Source organism: Arachis ipaensis, chromosome B3, assembly GCF_059453495.1.
Source record: "Arachis ipaensis isolate K30076 ecotype BB chromosome B3, ASM5945349v1, whole genome shotgun sequence".
Taxonomy (NCBI): domain Eukaryota; kingdom Viridiplantae; phylum Streptophyta; class Magnoliopsida; order Fabales; family Fabaceae; genus Arachis; species Arachis ipaensis.
Genome location: NC_142438.1, coordinates 25,361,291 through 25,376,792, shown reverse-complemented (window position 1 = coordinate 25,376,792; position 15,502 = coordinate 25,361,291).

The window sequence follows — 15,502 nt, the reverse complement described above, 5'->3', positions numbered from 1 at the left end:
ACTAAGCTTTTGAGGAGGGAAGAACTTGGCTAAGAAAGTCATGACCAGCTTATCCCAAGAGTTCAGGCTATCCTTAGGTTGAGAGTCCAACCATACTCTAGCTCTGTCTCTTATAGCAAACGGGAAAAGCATAAGCCTGTAGACCTCGGGATCAACCCCATTAGTCTTAACAGTATCACAGATCTGCAAGAATTCAGTTAAAAACTGAAAAGGATCTTCAGATGGAAGTCCATGAAACTTGCAGTTCTGCTGCATCAGAGAAACTAATTGAGGTTTCAGCTCAAAATTGTTTGCTCCAATGGCAGGAATGGAGATGCTTCTTCCATGTAAATTGGAATTAGGTGCAGTAAAGTCACCAAGCATCCTCCTTGCATTATTATTATTTTTGGCTGCCATCTCCTCTTCTTGTTCGAAAATTCCTGTAAGGTTGTCTCTGGATTGTTGTATTTTAACTTCTCTTAGTTTCCTTTTCAGAGTCCTTTCAGGTTCAGGATCTTCTTCAACAAGAATGTTCTTGTCCTTGCTCCTGCTCATATGACAAAGAAGGGAATAACAAAGAAAATATGGAATCCTCTATGTCACAGTATAGAGATTCCTTTGTGTGAGTAGAAGAAGAAAAGAATGTAATGTAAAGAAGGGAAGAGGGAAAACTTGAACACAGAGAGGGAGGTGGTGTTCGAATTTTTGGATGGGAGAGAAGTGTTAGTAGATGAATAAATAAATAGAAGGAGATGAGAGAGAGAATTTTAAAATTTAATTAAAATAAAAATTAAAATTGAAAGTTAGATTTTGAAAATTAAAGTTGAAATTAAATTAAAATTAAAACAATTAGTTAATTAAAAAGAAATTTTGAAAAAGGAGAGAGGGAATTTTCGAAAATAAGAGAGAGAGGATTAGTTAGGTAGTTTTGAAAAAGATATGATTGAAACAAAAAGATAAGATTGATTGAAAAAGTTTTGAAATTTGTTTTTGAAAAAGATATGATTGAAATTTAAAAAGATATGATTGAAACAAAAAGATAAGATTTGAAAATCAAGTTTAAAAAGATAAGAAGTTAGAAAAGATTTTGAAATTGAATTTGAAAAAGATGTGATTGAAATTTATTTTGAAAAAAATTTGAAAAAGAAATTCAAAAAGATTTGATTTTGAAAACTAAAGTTGATTACTTGACTAATAAGAAACTAAAAAGATATGATTCTAAAGTTTAGAGATTGAACCTTTCTTACTAGGCAAGTAACAAACTTGAAAATTTTGAATCAATCACATTAATTGTTAGCATTAATTTCGAGAATATGAAATGAAAATAAGAAAAAGATTTTTTTGAAAATTAATTTTGAAAATTTCGAAAATTATGAAAGAAAAATGAGAAAGATTTGATTTTTGAAAAAGATTTGAAAAAGATAGAATTTTTAAATTGAAAATTTGATTTGACTCATAAGAAACAACTAGATTTTAAAAAGTTTTTGAAAAAGTCAACTCAAATTTCGAAAATTTATGAGAAAATAAGGGAAAGATATTTTTTTATTTTTGAATTTTTAATGAAGAAAGAGAAAAACAACAAAAAGACTCAATGCATGAAAAGTTTGGATCAAAACATGTGATGCATGCAAGAACACTATGAATGTCAAGATGAACACCAAGAACACCTTGAAGATCATGATGAACATCGAGAACATATTTTTAAAAAAATTTTTGATGCAAAGAAAATATGTAAGACACCAAACTTAGAAATTTGCAAACTTCAGACACTAACAAATTGAAAATGCATATGAAAAACAAGAAAAGACACAAAACAAGAAAATATGAAGATCAAACAAGAAGACTTACCAAGAACAACTTGAAGATCATGAAGAACACTATGAATGCATGAATTTTCGAAAATTTTTAGAAAAATAAAAATATGCAATTGACACCAAACTTAAGAATTGACTCAAGACTCAAACAAACAACATAAAATATTTTTGATTTTTTTTATGATTTTATTAATTTTTTTGGATTTTTGTATATTTTTTTTTTCCGAAAACATATAGAAAAAAGGAAGTAATGAATTCAAAGTCCTCAATCAAGATTCCAGGAATCATACCAGGTTAGTCTAAAGCTTGATGGCCAACCAAACTTCAGCATAGCATTTTGAAACTTTAGAATTCATTCTTAAAAATTTTAAAATAATTTTTGAAAACAAAAGGAAAAAATTTTTTTTGAAAGATTTTTGAAGAAATTTTTTTTTGAAAATAAAACAAAAAGAAAATTACCTAATTTGAGCAACAAGATGAACTGTCAGTTGTCCAAACTTGAACAATCCCCGGCAACGGCGCCAAAAACTTGGTGTGCGAAATCGTGATCATTCCATTCCTTAGTAACGGCGCTAAAAACTCAATACGTACGTTCATGATCTTATATCTGTTTCACAACTTCGTACAGCTAACCAGCAAGTACACTGGGTCGTCCAAGTAATAAACCTTACGTGAGTAAGGGTCGATCCCACGGAGATTGTCGGCTTGAAGCAAGCTATGGTCACCTTGTAAATCTCAGTCAGGCGGATTAAATTGTATTAAGAAATTATAGTGAATGAAAATTAAAATAGGATAGGGATACTTATGTAATTCATTGGTGAGAATTTCAGATAAGCATACAGAGATGCTTTCGTTCCTCTGATCTCTGCTTTCCTCCTGTCTTCATCCAATCAATCCTACTCCTTTCCATGGCAAGCTTTGTGTAGGGCATCACTGTTGTCAATGGCTACTTCCCATCCTCTCAGTGAAAAAGGTCCAAATGCTCTGTCACAGCACGGATAATCATCTGTCGGTTCTCGATCATACTGGAATAGGATCCATTGATCCTTTTGCGTCTGTCACTACGCCTAGCACTCGCGAGTTTTAAGCTCGTCACAGCCATCCCTTCCCAGATCCTACTCGGAATACCACAGACAAGGTTTAGACTTTTCGAATCTCAGGAATGGCCATCCATGGGTTCAAACTTATACCACGAAGACACTAATATCTCGGACTCGGTCCCCTGTATTAGATATCCAAGAGATATCCATTCAATCTAAGGTAGAACGGAAGTGGTTGTCAGGAACGCGTTCATAAGTTGAGAATGATGATGACTGTCACGATCATCACATCCATCATATTGAAGTGCGAATGAATATCTTAGAAGCGGAATAAGTTGAATTGAATAGAAAAACAGTAGTACTATGCATTAATCTTTGAGGAACAACAGAGCTCCACACCTTAATCTATGGTATATAGAAACTCTACCGTTAAAAAATACATAAGTGAAAGGTTCAGGCATGGCCGAATGGCCAGCCCCCATGATATAAGAACTAAACGTCCCAAGATGTCTAATACAATAGTAAAAAGTCCTATTTATACTAAACTAGTTACTAGGGTTTACAGAATTAAGTAAATGATGTAGAAATCCACTTCCGGGGCCCACTTGGTGTGTGCTTGGGCTGAGCTTGAAGTTTACATGTGGAGAGGTCATTCTTGGAGTTGAACGTCAGTTTGTAACGTGTTTCTGGCTTTGAACTCCACTTTGCAACTTGTTTCTAGCGTTTGACTCCAGAATGCAGCATGGAACTGGCGTTGAACGCCAGTTTACATCATCAATCCTTATTCAAAGTATGGACTATTATATATTGCTGGAAAGCCCTGGATGTCTATTTTCCAACGCAATTAGAAGCACGCCATTTGGAGTTCTGTAGATCCAGAAAATCCACTTTGAGTGCAGAGAGGTCAGAATCCAACAGCATCTGCAGTCCTTCTTCAACCTCTGAATCTGATTTTTGCTCAGGTCCCTCAATTTCAGCCAGAAAATACCTGAAATCACAGAAAAATACACAAACTCATAGTAAAGTCCAGAAATGTGATTTTTAATTAAAAACTAATAAAAATATACTAAAAACTAGCTAAATCATACTGAAAACATACTAAAAACAATGCCAAAAAGCGTATAAATTATCCGCTCATCAAGAGCCGTACAGAAGTAGGATCAGAGGCTGAGGCTGGTTTGGATGGTGGAAATGGATCTCACAAGGAGGAACAACGACTGAGTTGGGAAGAAGAAATAGCTGAGAACAAAGAGGCTTAGAAATTAGCTATAGAGTCCGATGCTCAGTGCCGTGATGAGGAGGATATTATGGCAATCCTATAGGAGTAAAACGAGGCAATGGCCCTAAAGCGACGACAGGCAAAGAAAAAAAAGAAAAAATACGAAGAAGCCAGCTAAAAACTCGCAAGCCAGTGTGTACTAATAATGTTAAATGATTATAAGTTCTTGGAATATCAGGAGTTTGGGTGGTGCTGGAAAATTCAGTATGCTAAAGAATTTTAAAAATAAGTTTAGATTGGAAATGTTTGGATTGATAGAAACAAAAAAGGAGTTAGTGACTAATTTTGAAGTAATGAATATTTGGGGTAGTGACGGAGCTAGCTGGGAGTTTGGAAGTTCAGTTGGGGCTACCGGAAGGTTAATATTAATATGGGATGAATCAGTGTTCAAATTGACTGATTGCTATAAAGGGGATAGATGGATATGTGTAGAAGGGGTTGTGATAAAAGATAATTTTTATTGTGCTGTTTGTTTGGTGTATGGACCACATGTGAGAGCTGAGAAGATCTCAGTGTGGAAAGAGTTGAGCTATATTGCAAGGTTGTTCCAGGTGCCTGATAAACCACTATTTTGTGGTTTATTTTGTATTGAATTGAGTGGATTTTATCCATTATTCTCACACTTATGCATATAATTTGCATGTTTTACATTTTCCTTCCTAATTTTATGCTATAATTGAAAACATGCTTCTTTGTCCTTAAAATTGCTAATTTTTAATCCTCTTTGATTACCATCGATGCCGTGATATGTTTGTTAAGTGTTTTCAGGTTTTCTAGGGTAGGAATGATTTAGAGGATGGAAAAGAAGCATGCAAAAGTGGAAGGAACACAGGAAAGTGAAGTTTTGAGAATCTAGTAGTGACGCGCACGCGTGGACGACGCATACACGTGACTGAGCCAATGTCCAAATGATGCGCAGCGTGGCTGACGCGTAGGCGTGACGAGCGTCACGTGCTGCAATTTACAGAATTTGCTGGGGCGATTTCTGGGCTGCTTTTGACCCAGTTTCAGGCCCGAAAATACAGATTAGAGGCTGCAGAGTGGAGCTGGAAGGGGGGAATCAATCATTCACTTCTCATTCACACAATTTTAGTTTTTAGATGTAGTTTTCTAGAGAGAGAGGCTCTCTCCTCTCTCTAGGTTTAGGGTTTCTTCTTTCAATTTTTCTTTAGGTTCAGGTTCAATCTTCCTTTAATTTAATTTTTGTCTTACTTTTATTTGTTTAAGCACTTTAGTTCATCTTCTTCTCTTGTTAATTTCCCTTTTTCGTCATTTTTATGTTTATGAGCTCTTGTTACATTTGATTTCTATTAATACAATTTATGTTTTTCATGTTTATTATTACTCTCTTTAATTATTAGTCATTGATGCTTGCAATTGGTTGTTTAGATTTAATATTCCTTGTTAATTTTATCATGCTTCTATTTTGTGCCTACCAAGTGTTTGATAAAATGCTTGGGTGGATTTTAATTTAGATTTTTACGTTCTTGACTTGGATTGATTATTTAGAGACTCTTGAGTTATCAAAAGTCTTTTGTTGATTGGTGATTAAAGATTGCCGGTTAGCTTGAACTTCACCAAAGTTAGTCTCTCACTATGAGTTGGCTAGGACTTGTGAACTCAAATTGATTGTATGCACTTGACCTTCCTCCATTGGTTAGAGGTTAACTAAGTGAAGGCAATCCACATTTACCATCACAATTGATAATGATAATAAGGATAAGACTTCTAATCCTCTTTCCTTGTTAAGAGCTTTTGTAGTTATTACTTTATTTTCTTGCCATTTTTACTTTCTTGTCTCTTAATTCAAAAACCCTAAAAACGTTTTCCCAAAATCAATAGTAAGTACACTTCCCTGCAATTCCTTGAGAGACGACCCGAGGTTGAATACTTCGGTTAATTTTATTGGGTTTGCTTAAGTGACAAACAATTTAAATATTGACTGAGGTTTTATTGTCGGTTTAGAACTATACTTGCAACGCGTTATTTTTGTGAAAATCTTTATCGACATTTTTCCTCCGTCAAATTTTTGGCGCCGTTGCCAGGGAATTGCAAATGTGTGCCTTATTATTGGTTATTGTGAATATTGTGAATATGTTTGCCTTTTCGTTTCTTTGTTAGTTGTTTCTAATTTTAGGAGTTTATTTTCATTATTTCTTATTAGTTTTTGTTTTTATTTTCTCTTGCTACTATGAATTTTCACCTCTTTGGCTATGAGTTTGGTTCAAATTATGTTGTAGGGAATGAAAACTACAATGAGAATATGCATCAAGGTTGTGACAATCAAAGATGGGAGGAGCCACAAGGATTTGATTAACCCTCTTGGCAACAACCTCCTCCAATGTACTATGAGCAACAACCATTCCATGATGCATACCAAGACAATGGTTATGGTGGACTTCTTCGTGACAATCAACAACCACCATATACCTATGAACCCCCTCCTCAATATAGCCCTCAACTACCATACTCACAAGCTCCATTTTACCAAACACCATACTCATATCCACCATACCAACGACTTTATGAGCCATATGAACCACACATAGAACCCTCACCATTCTAACCTAGTTACTCCCAAGAACCACTACCTCAATATACACCACCTCTAATGTATGAGAACTTTCGATCACAAGATGAATTTTTCTTTCCACCGCAACCCTCCATAAGGGAATGTCCATATCCATCAATCCAAGAGCAATATGTTCCTAATTATGTTAGCCAAGTAGAACAAGAGCCACGGGATCATTTTAAGGAAGCAATGGATCGACTTCAAGTAACCATCCATCAAATGGAGCGTAAGGAAAGTTGAAAAGCACACGAAGCTCTCATGGCTAACAAATCTCGACTTGAGAACAAGGGACTGGAGTGTGTTGTACAACAAGTGGAAAAGATAGAGTGTTGAACCGCCACATCCTTATCAAGATGAACCACCTTCCTATCATGAACCCTTTCTCCCATATAATGAACCCTCCTATCCACCCCAAGCCCCAATAGATGATTCTCTCACTTTACTACTTCAAGGGCAAAGAGAGATGCAAAGGACGCCACTGGAATTTATAGCTACCTTGACCGAGGTAGTAGATAATTTAGCTTCACTGTACTTTAACACTCAAAGTACTTCTATGGCCGCATGTGGAGAATCAATAAAAGAGTGTAGCATGAAGGAGATACTAGAAACTCTGATGGAAAGTGAGGAATGTGGCTTTGTATTAGAATAATTGGAGCAGGCCGTAATTGTTGAAGAGGAAGATGTGGTTGAAGACTTAGGAGATGCTGAACCTCCATGGGAATCTAGAGTTGCAGAGTATTCCTCTAAGAAGCTTGAAATCGATGTTGAGGAGGCTAGTGCACAACCTCCAAGGCATATTTCCTATGAAGAATTGGACAGAATAGATCAAATGGCAAGTTCCTTTGGTGATGATGATCATGAATCAAGCCATCCTAGTAATGAATTTGCATCCACAAGTGAACCCCTTGAGTTAGAAGAGCCTTCTCCCGGTGACATTGGAAGCGACGTTGAGGTAGATTCTTCTCAACCTCATATTTATGATTTGAGTGATGGAGAAGAGTTGGATGAATTCGGTGATGAAGAGCTTGAAAGTGAAGAATCTTTTCAAAAGGTGAAAGTCCTTCGGAAAGGTTAGACGGGAGTTGAATATGCTTTGTCAAGATCGTTGGAGACTTCTCTACCTAGGTTGTTGTCTACTCCTTCATTTGAGTGGGTAAAACTTATCTCTATTAGCTTTACTATCCCACTTGAGTATGGTATTCTTGAAACAAATGGCCAACTTAGGAGGCTTTGTGGAATGAAGCATAAGAGAAGGATGTTTAGTAGTTGGAGTTGCAAATCAAGACTCATCGAGGTTGAGATTTCAAGAGGTAGATGCAAGGGTTGGACTAGTGATCAATTGGTTGGATCTAAGAGAAGAGTTTGGTACTTCATTGAGAATTCGGATTACTTGTCACCCGGTTGGAACAATGATGGTCAACTTAAAGAGGAGTGTAGAAACAAGATTTGGGATCCTGGCATACAAGAGGATCAACTTTGGGAGCTCAAAGCTTGTGAGAAACTTCATCAAGGCTTGGTGAACTCATTTGGAAATGTTAGAGCTTACTGGAAGTCCAAGCATTGGTGGAAGTTTCAAAATGAGTTCAAGCACAAGCCACCATGACAAGGAGCTCACCAAATGTCCAACTTAAGGACTTTAACTAAAAGTGCTAGCTAGAAGACACCTCACCATGGTAAATTCTTCCTATTTTCCGTTTTTGTTTATATTGGTAATAAGTTGCATTTTTATTTTTCGTTAGGTTTATTTAGTTTAAGTTATGGTTTTACTTGTTTAATAATGGTTGGCATTACTTTTATAGCTTGTTAGTTTCTTATATTAAAAAAAAAAGAGGATGTCAAGCGTACGCATGACCGACACGTACGCGTCAACGCCTGAATTTGGTTTGTGCCTAAACTGTGCTGAAACAGCATGACAGCGTGGCCTGGACAATAAGTTGTGCCAGGACCACGCTGGTGGGGTGCCAGGCGCACAGCCCAACCCACGCGTGAGCGTGGACAACGCGCACACATCGTATGTTAATGATGCCACCTCCAGTACTAAAACCCAAGATTTTTGCGGGTACTATGCGAGTGTTGTGCGAGGAGCACAAATCACCTCCACACGTACGCGTGACTGACGCGTATGCGTCACTTTGTAATTTCTGCTCTTCACGCGTACGCGTTGCTTCCCCATTCTGCAACCCACGCGTCGCTTCTCTACCCCATTCCTTTCTCACTTTCTTCTCCCCCTTTCTCATCCTTATTCTCTTTTACTTATTGCATTTGCATACTTTCATTCATTGTATTTTAACTCTGTGCATATTTTTATTCTCTTTTCTAAGCTTGCTTTTTTTTCATTGGTGTTAAATTTTCTTACTCACCTGTTAAATATTCTGGCATTGTTTTGGTGCTTAGTGACTTGTTTTATATTGTTGGGTGATATTATTTGTAGGTCAATGCTAATCTTTTATCACACTTGTATTCCTTTTGCATTGATATGAACTTATATTGTCTTTCATGACCCCCTCTCTCTCCCTTATTGTTGTAATTCTTGCACTATTGATATGCCATTTGCTTATACTGCTTTCTCACTTGCATGTTGTAGCTACCATGTAGTTGAGAACCTCATTATTATTTGACATTCGCCCACCCATATTTTATTTGTTTGCATATCCTTGTTTGTGGGTTATTCTTCTTCCTTTTCCTTTTCTTTCAGGATGGCCACCAAGAAGGGAAGCGGAAAACTTCTAAATGGGGTGGACAAACAAGTTTTTGTGCACAATCTTTGGAGAAAAAAGCATCAGTTGTAGCAACCCTAGTCCATTTGCACATCTTTGCATGCACCGAGGACGGTGTAATCTATAAGTGTGGGGAGGTCGATACCGACTTCCGTGGGTTAGTTACTTTCTTTCCAACACTAATGTTTACTTTTCTTTATTAGATTCGTTGTTGCATTGCATGATAGATTTCATGTATAGTTAGTTGCTTGTATGTATATACTACTTGGTTGAAGTGATGAATTCTCTTCCAAGAAACTATTTTATAGCATTTCACTAATTTGAATTAAAACTTTTTGAACTTGCTTCAAGAATTTTATTTTGGAACATGGTTTAGAGCTCGAACACACAAAACCAGCGAGATTTTGAACCTATTTGATTGGTTGCTTCTTATCAACCAATGTTTATTTTTGGTGTGTGTTGTTCTCTCTAAAATTGTGATATTTGTCTTGCTTGATTCTATATTTCCATTGTTTGATGTATGCATACACTTGATTGAGGCCCTTGTTTCACTAAGCTTACATATCCATATGGCCTTACCCTTTCATTATCCTTTGGAAACCAATTTGAGCTTATTTTATCCCATTTATTCTTTACTTTAGCTCATCACTAACTCTAAGCGGAAAAATAATAATGTCCTTAATTTGAATCCTTAGTTAGTTTAAACTAGTGAAAGTGTTCATGATTTAAGTGTGGGAAAGTTGGGTTTAGAAAAATTTGGTTTGAAAATTGAGTATGTTAGACTTTTCTGTGAAAATGTGAAAAAAATGTTGAGGACATATTCATGCATTCAATATCTTAATCATATATATTGAGAAAAACAAAAGAAAAGAAAAAAATAAAAAGAAAAAAAACAGAGAAAAAGAAAAGAAAAAGAGCAAAAGAAAATAAAAGAGGACAAAATGCCCCAAAGTAAACGGTAGTAGCAATGCATATGAGTTGTACTCAAATCGGAATGCATGAATATGTGGAAAACATAGTTAATGGGTAGTTAGACTTTATATTCTGATTACATGGATTGTCTTAAGTTAGGTGAAAAAATTAGGTTAATTAAGGATTCAGATTTTAGTCCACTTGACCAAATACAATCCTACCTTGACCCTAACCCCATTACAACCCTTAAAAGACCTCTTGATATGTATTTGTACATTAAATTTTTTTTGATTGGTAGAAGAAGAGCAAGCCTTAGAAAGCAAGGTTAGTAGAGAATTGAGAGAATCGAACCTTAAACACTTGAGTGATTAGAGTGTATACACTTCCTGTGAGGGTTCGATGCTCGATTCTTTGTTCCCGGCTTTCACGAGCTTTCTTCTTGCAAGTCTATTTGTACTTCATTTTATGATTTGAATTAGTGAGTTCATATTTGTTTTTTTTTTGGAAGATTTATTTACTTTTAACCAAGTAGGTAAAAGCATTTTGCATTTAGTTGCATTCATATAGATAGGTTGTATTTCATAAATTCTACCATTCCTCTTCACCTTCTTTATAGCTTCTTTTGAGCTTAGCATGAGGATATCCTAATGTTTAAGTGTGGGGAGATTGATAAACCACTATTTTGCGATTTATTTTGTATTGAATTGAGTGGATTTTATCCATTATTCTCACACTTATGCATATAATTCGCATGTTTTACATTTTCCTTCCTAATTTTATGCTATGATTAAAAATATGCTTCTTTGGCCTTAAAATTGCTAAGTTTTAATCCTCTTTTATTACCATCGATGTCCTGATATGTTTGTTAAGTGTTTTCAGGTTTTCTAGGGCAGGAATGGCTTAGAGGATGGAAAAGAAGCATGTAAAAGTGGAAGGAACACAGAAAAGTGAAGTTTTGAGAATCTAGTAGCGACGCGCACGCGTGGATGACGCGTACACGTGACCGAGCCAATGTCCAAATGACGCGCAAGCGTGGCTGACGCGTACGCGTGATGAGCGTCACGTGCTGCAATTTACAGAATTCGCTGGGGGCGATTTCTAGGCTGTTTTTGACCCAGTTTCAGGCCCAAAAATACAGATTAGAGGCTGTAGAGTAGAGCTAGAAGGGGAGAATCAATCATTCACTTCTCATTCACACAAATTTAGTTTTTAGATATAGTTTTCTAGAGAGAGATGCTCTCTCCTTTCTCTAGGTTTAGGGTTTCTTCTTTCAATTTTTCTTTAGGTTCAGGTTCAATTTTCCTTTAATTTAGTTTTTGTCTTACTTTTATTTGTTTAACCACTTTAGTTCATCTTCTTCTCTTGTTAATTTTCTTTTTTTTTGTCATTTTTATGTTTATGAGCTCTTGTTACATTTGATTTCTGTTAATACAATTTATATTTTCTATGTTTATTGTTACTCTCTTTAATTGTTAGCCATTGATGTTTGCAATTAGTTGTTTAGATTTAATATTCCTTGTTAATTTTATCATACTTTTATTTTGTGCCTACCAATTGTTTGATAAAATGCTTGGGTGGATTTTAATTTAACTTTTTACGTTCTTGACTTGGATTGATTATTTAGAGACTCTTGAGTTATCAAAAGTCTTTTGTTGATTGGTGATTGAAGATTGCCGGTTAGCTTGAACTTCACCAAAGCTAGTCTCTCACTATGTGTTGGCTAGGACTTGTGAACTCAAGTTGATTGTATGCATTTGACCTTCCTCCATTGGTTAGAGGTTAACTAAGTGAAGGCAATTCACATTTACCATCACAATTGATAATGATAATAAGGATAGGACTTCTAATCCTCTTTCCTTGTTAAGAGCTTTCGTAGTTATTACTTTATTTTCTTGCCATTTTTACTTTCTTGTCTCTTAATTCAAAAACCCCAAAAACGTTTTCCCATAATCAATAGTAAGTACACTTCCCTGCAATTTCTTGAGAGACGACCCGAGGTTGAATACTTCGGTTAATTTTATTGGGTTTGCTTAAGTGACAAACAATTTAAATATTGACTGAGGTTTTATTGTCAGTTTAAAACTATACTTGTAACGCATTATTTTTGTGAAAATCTTTACCGACATTTTTCCTCCGTCAGTGCCGTTCGGTTATTTGGGTGATTTTAATGAAATTATGCATTTGAAAGAAAGAAAAGAAGCGACTAGCTTATCAGCGTTTGCTGAGGATTTTAGAGCATGGATAAATGATATGAAGCTGGTTGATCTGGCGTTAAATGATCGAAAGTATACATAATTTAGGGGGTATTCGTGCAGTCGTATTGATAGAAGCCTTGTTACCTTAGGGTGGCTTGAGATGTATCCAGGGACACGACTAAAGGGAGGTCTAAGAGGCTTATCAGATCACTATCCATTGATAATGAAAAATAGCAGAAAGTTTGATGGCCCAAGACCTTTTCGAAGCTTGGACTCGTGGTTCACACATGAAGGCTTTCTAAGAATGGTGAAGGAAGAGTGGAGGGGAATCAGGTGATGTGCAATTCTTAGACAAGATGAAAGCGCTATCAGTACCACTACGGAGATGGCATAAGCAGCATTTTGGGGATATAGCTGAGAAGATAAGGAAATTTGAGGAAGAGATAAAGAAGGTGGATGATATGGTTAGTAGTGTGGAGTGTATGATGGTACAACAGGCAAGAAGAAGGGCATTAGTGAGATGCTGTGAGAAGTGGTATGTCAGACAGGATGTTCACTGGAAGAAAATGTCTAGGGCTCGGCATGCTAATGAGATGGATAGGAATACAAGGTATTTTCACAATATTGCTTCGGCAAGAAGAAAGAATAACAGGATAGAGTCAGTGGTTATTAATGGGAGACTAGTAAGGAATCAAGCGAGAATCAAGGTGGCGATTCGATACTTTTATAAACGTCTGTACCACCAGGAAGTCTCCCCAGCTTTGAGCTTTACGGATGGATTAGTCAACCGTTTGGAGAGGGAGGAAACTGAAGCCCTAGAGGTGATGCCATCAGTAGAGGAAGTGAAAGAGGCAGTATGGGACTGCAAATCTTCTAAGGCTCCAGGGAGTGATAGATGCAACATAAATTTTATAAAGTGTTGGAGTGAGATTGTATCGGAATTCACTATAGCTGTGATGAGCTTTTTTGCGACTGCAAGACTACCAACAAACTCCAATGTCACATGGGTAGTGTTGGCTCCGAAATTCGTTGGGGCAAAAGAGATAAAAGACCTCAGACCTATCAGCATGGTTGGATGTATTTATAAAGTTATTTCTAAACTGCTGACACGAAGAATGAGGAGTGTCATGCCAGGTTTAGTTGGAGAATTCCAGAGTGCCTTTGTGAAGGGGAGAAAGATACACAATGGAGCTTTAATTGCATGTGAAATTGTGCACTGGTTAAAACTGAAAAGAAAGGCATCAGCGATTATCAAACTGGATTTCCACAAAGCCTATGATAGAGTTAAATGGTGCTTTGTCGATACTGTGTTAGAGAAGATGGGATTCGGTAGTACATGGAGGGTACGGGTCAAGGAGTGTATTAGGTCGGCATCTATCTCTATTCTGGTTAATGGGTCACCAATAAAAGCTTTCAAAATGGAGAGGGGACTTCGTCAAGGCGACCCATTATTGCTGTTTTTGTTTGTTCTGGTGGTGGATGTGCTCAACAGAATGATCAGGGAGGCAGTAAGGAATGGTCGAATATCTCCACTTTTAATCGGTAGGGATGATATTGAGTTATCACACTTATAATTTGCGGATGACACAATATTATTTTGTCCGCCCAAGGAGGAGACAATGAGAAATTATAAGAGACTTCTGAGGTGCTTCGCGATTATGTCGGGATTGAGCATTAACTTTGAGACGTCCAGCTTGATACCAGTGAATTGCAGTCAGGAGTGGACTAGTCGGATGTGTCAGATGCTTGGTTGCCAGGAGGCAGCCCTACTGGTGAGGTATCTTGGTATTAGCCTAGGAGCGAATCCGTGATTAGTAAAACCTTGGAAGCCGGTGATAGATAAGGTGGAAGAGAAGCTCAGCTTATAGAAAGCGAAGGTCCTAAGTAAGATTGAAAAGCTGGTACTCATTAAATCTGTCATAAATAACCTACCAACTTATTACCTGAGCTTGTATAAGATGACAAATGCGGTTGCACGAAGAATCATCTCTTTGCAGAGGAGGTTCTTCTAGGGGAAGGATGACGGACGACCTAGTATAGCTCTTGTAAAGTGGGAGAGGATCCAGGCACCAAAGAAGTTAGGAGGACTGGGGGTGGGTGATGTAGTGGTTTGTAATACTGCTTTACTGTTTAAATGGTGGTGGTAGTTCTCAAAGGCGGACTGTCCGCTTTAGAAGAAGATTGTGTGTTCTTGTAATAGTTTGAACCCAAATCAGTTGTTGTTTACTCAGACTTTACCAGAGAGAGGTGGCCCATGGAGAGACATATGTCAACTACAAATAAAGGAGCAACAAGTAAAGTAGAAGATGATTGATGGCCTTGCTATAGAGGTAGGGGATGGTAGGACCACCAGATTTTGGGTGGATACGTGGCTCCTAGTGGGAAAGTTGAAAGACTTTTATCCGAGACTCTTCTTGATTTCAAGCAAAAAAGGATCATCAATTGGGGATTGTGGGTTTTGGGATGGGATAGAGTGGGTTTGACATTTTCAGTGGAGGCGGGAGCTCAGCCAATGGGAAACAGAAGTGCAATCTGTTAGACTGATAGCAGAAGTGCAAGATAAAGTGGTGTGAAAATTTGACAAGGAAGACGTTTATACTACTAACTCATTTGTGCAGGTTTTTCAGGAAGCGACTTTGGACGAGGAGATTCTCAGCTACAGATTCACAAAAGAAATTTGGAGAGGCTTAGTTCCGCTTCGAGTTAAGTTGTTCACTTGGTTTGCATTGGTTGATCGGGTCAATACAAAGGACCGACTGAGTAGGTTGGGAATCCTATAACAAAATGATAATATGTGTGTGTTGTGTAACAAAAAAATTGAAAATGTTCGGCACCTGTTTGTTATTTATGAGTACTCTTGGTAGGTGTAGTATGCATGGATCACGGAATTTGGTCAGGTGTGGACAGCTCCCGGCACTTTGAAAGATCACTTTGAGAGTTGGAGATCCATGCCTATAAGAAAGGAGGTGCGCAAGTATTGGTTAGTTGGGTTTT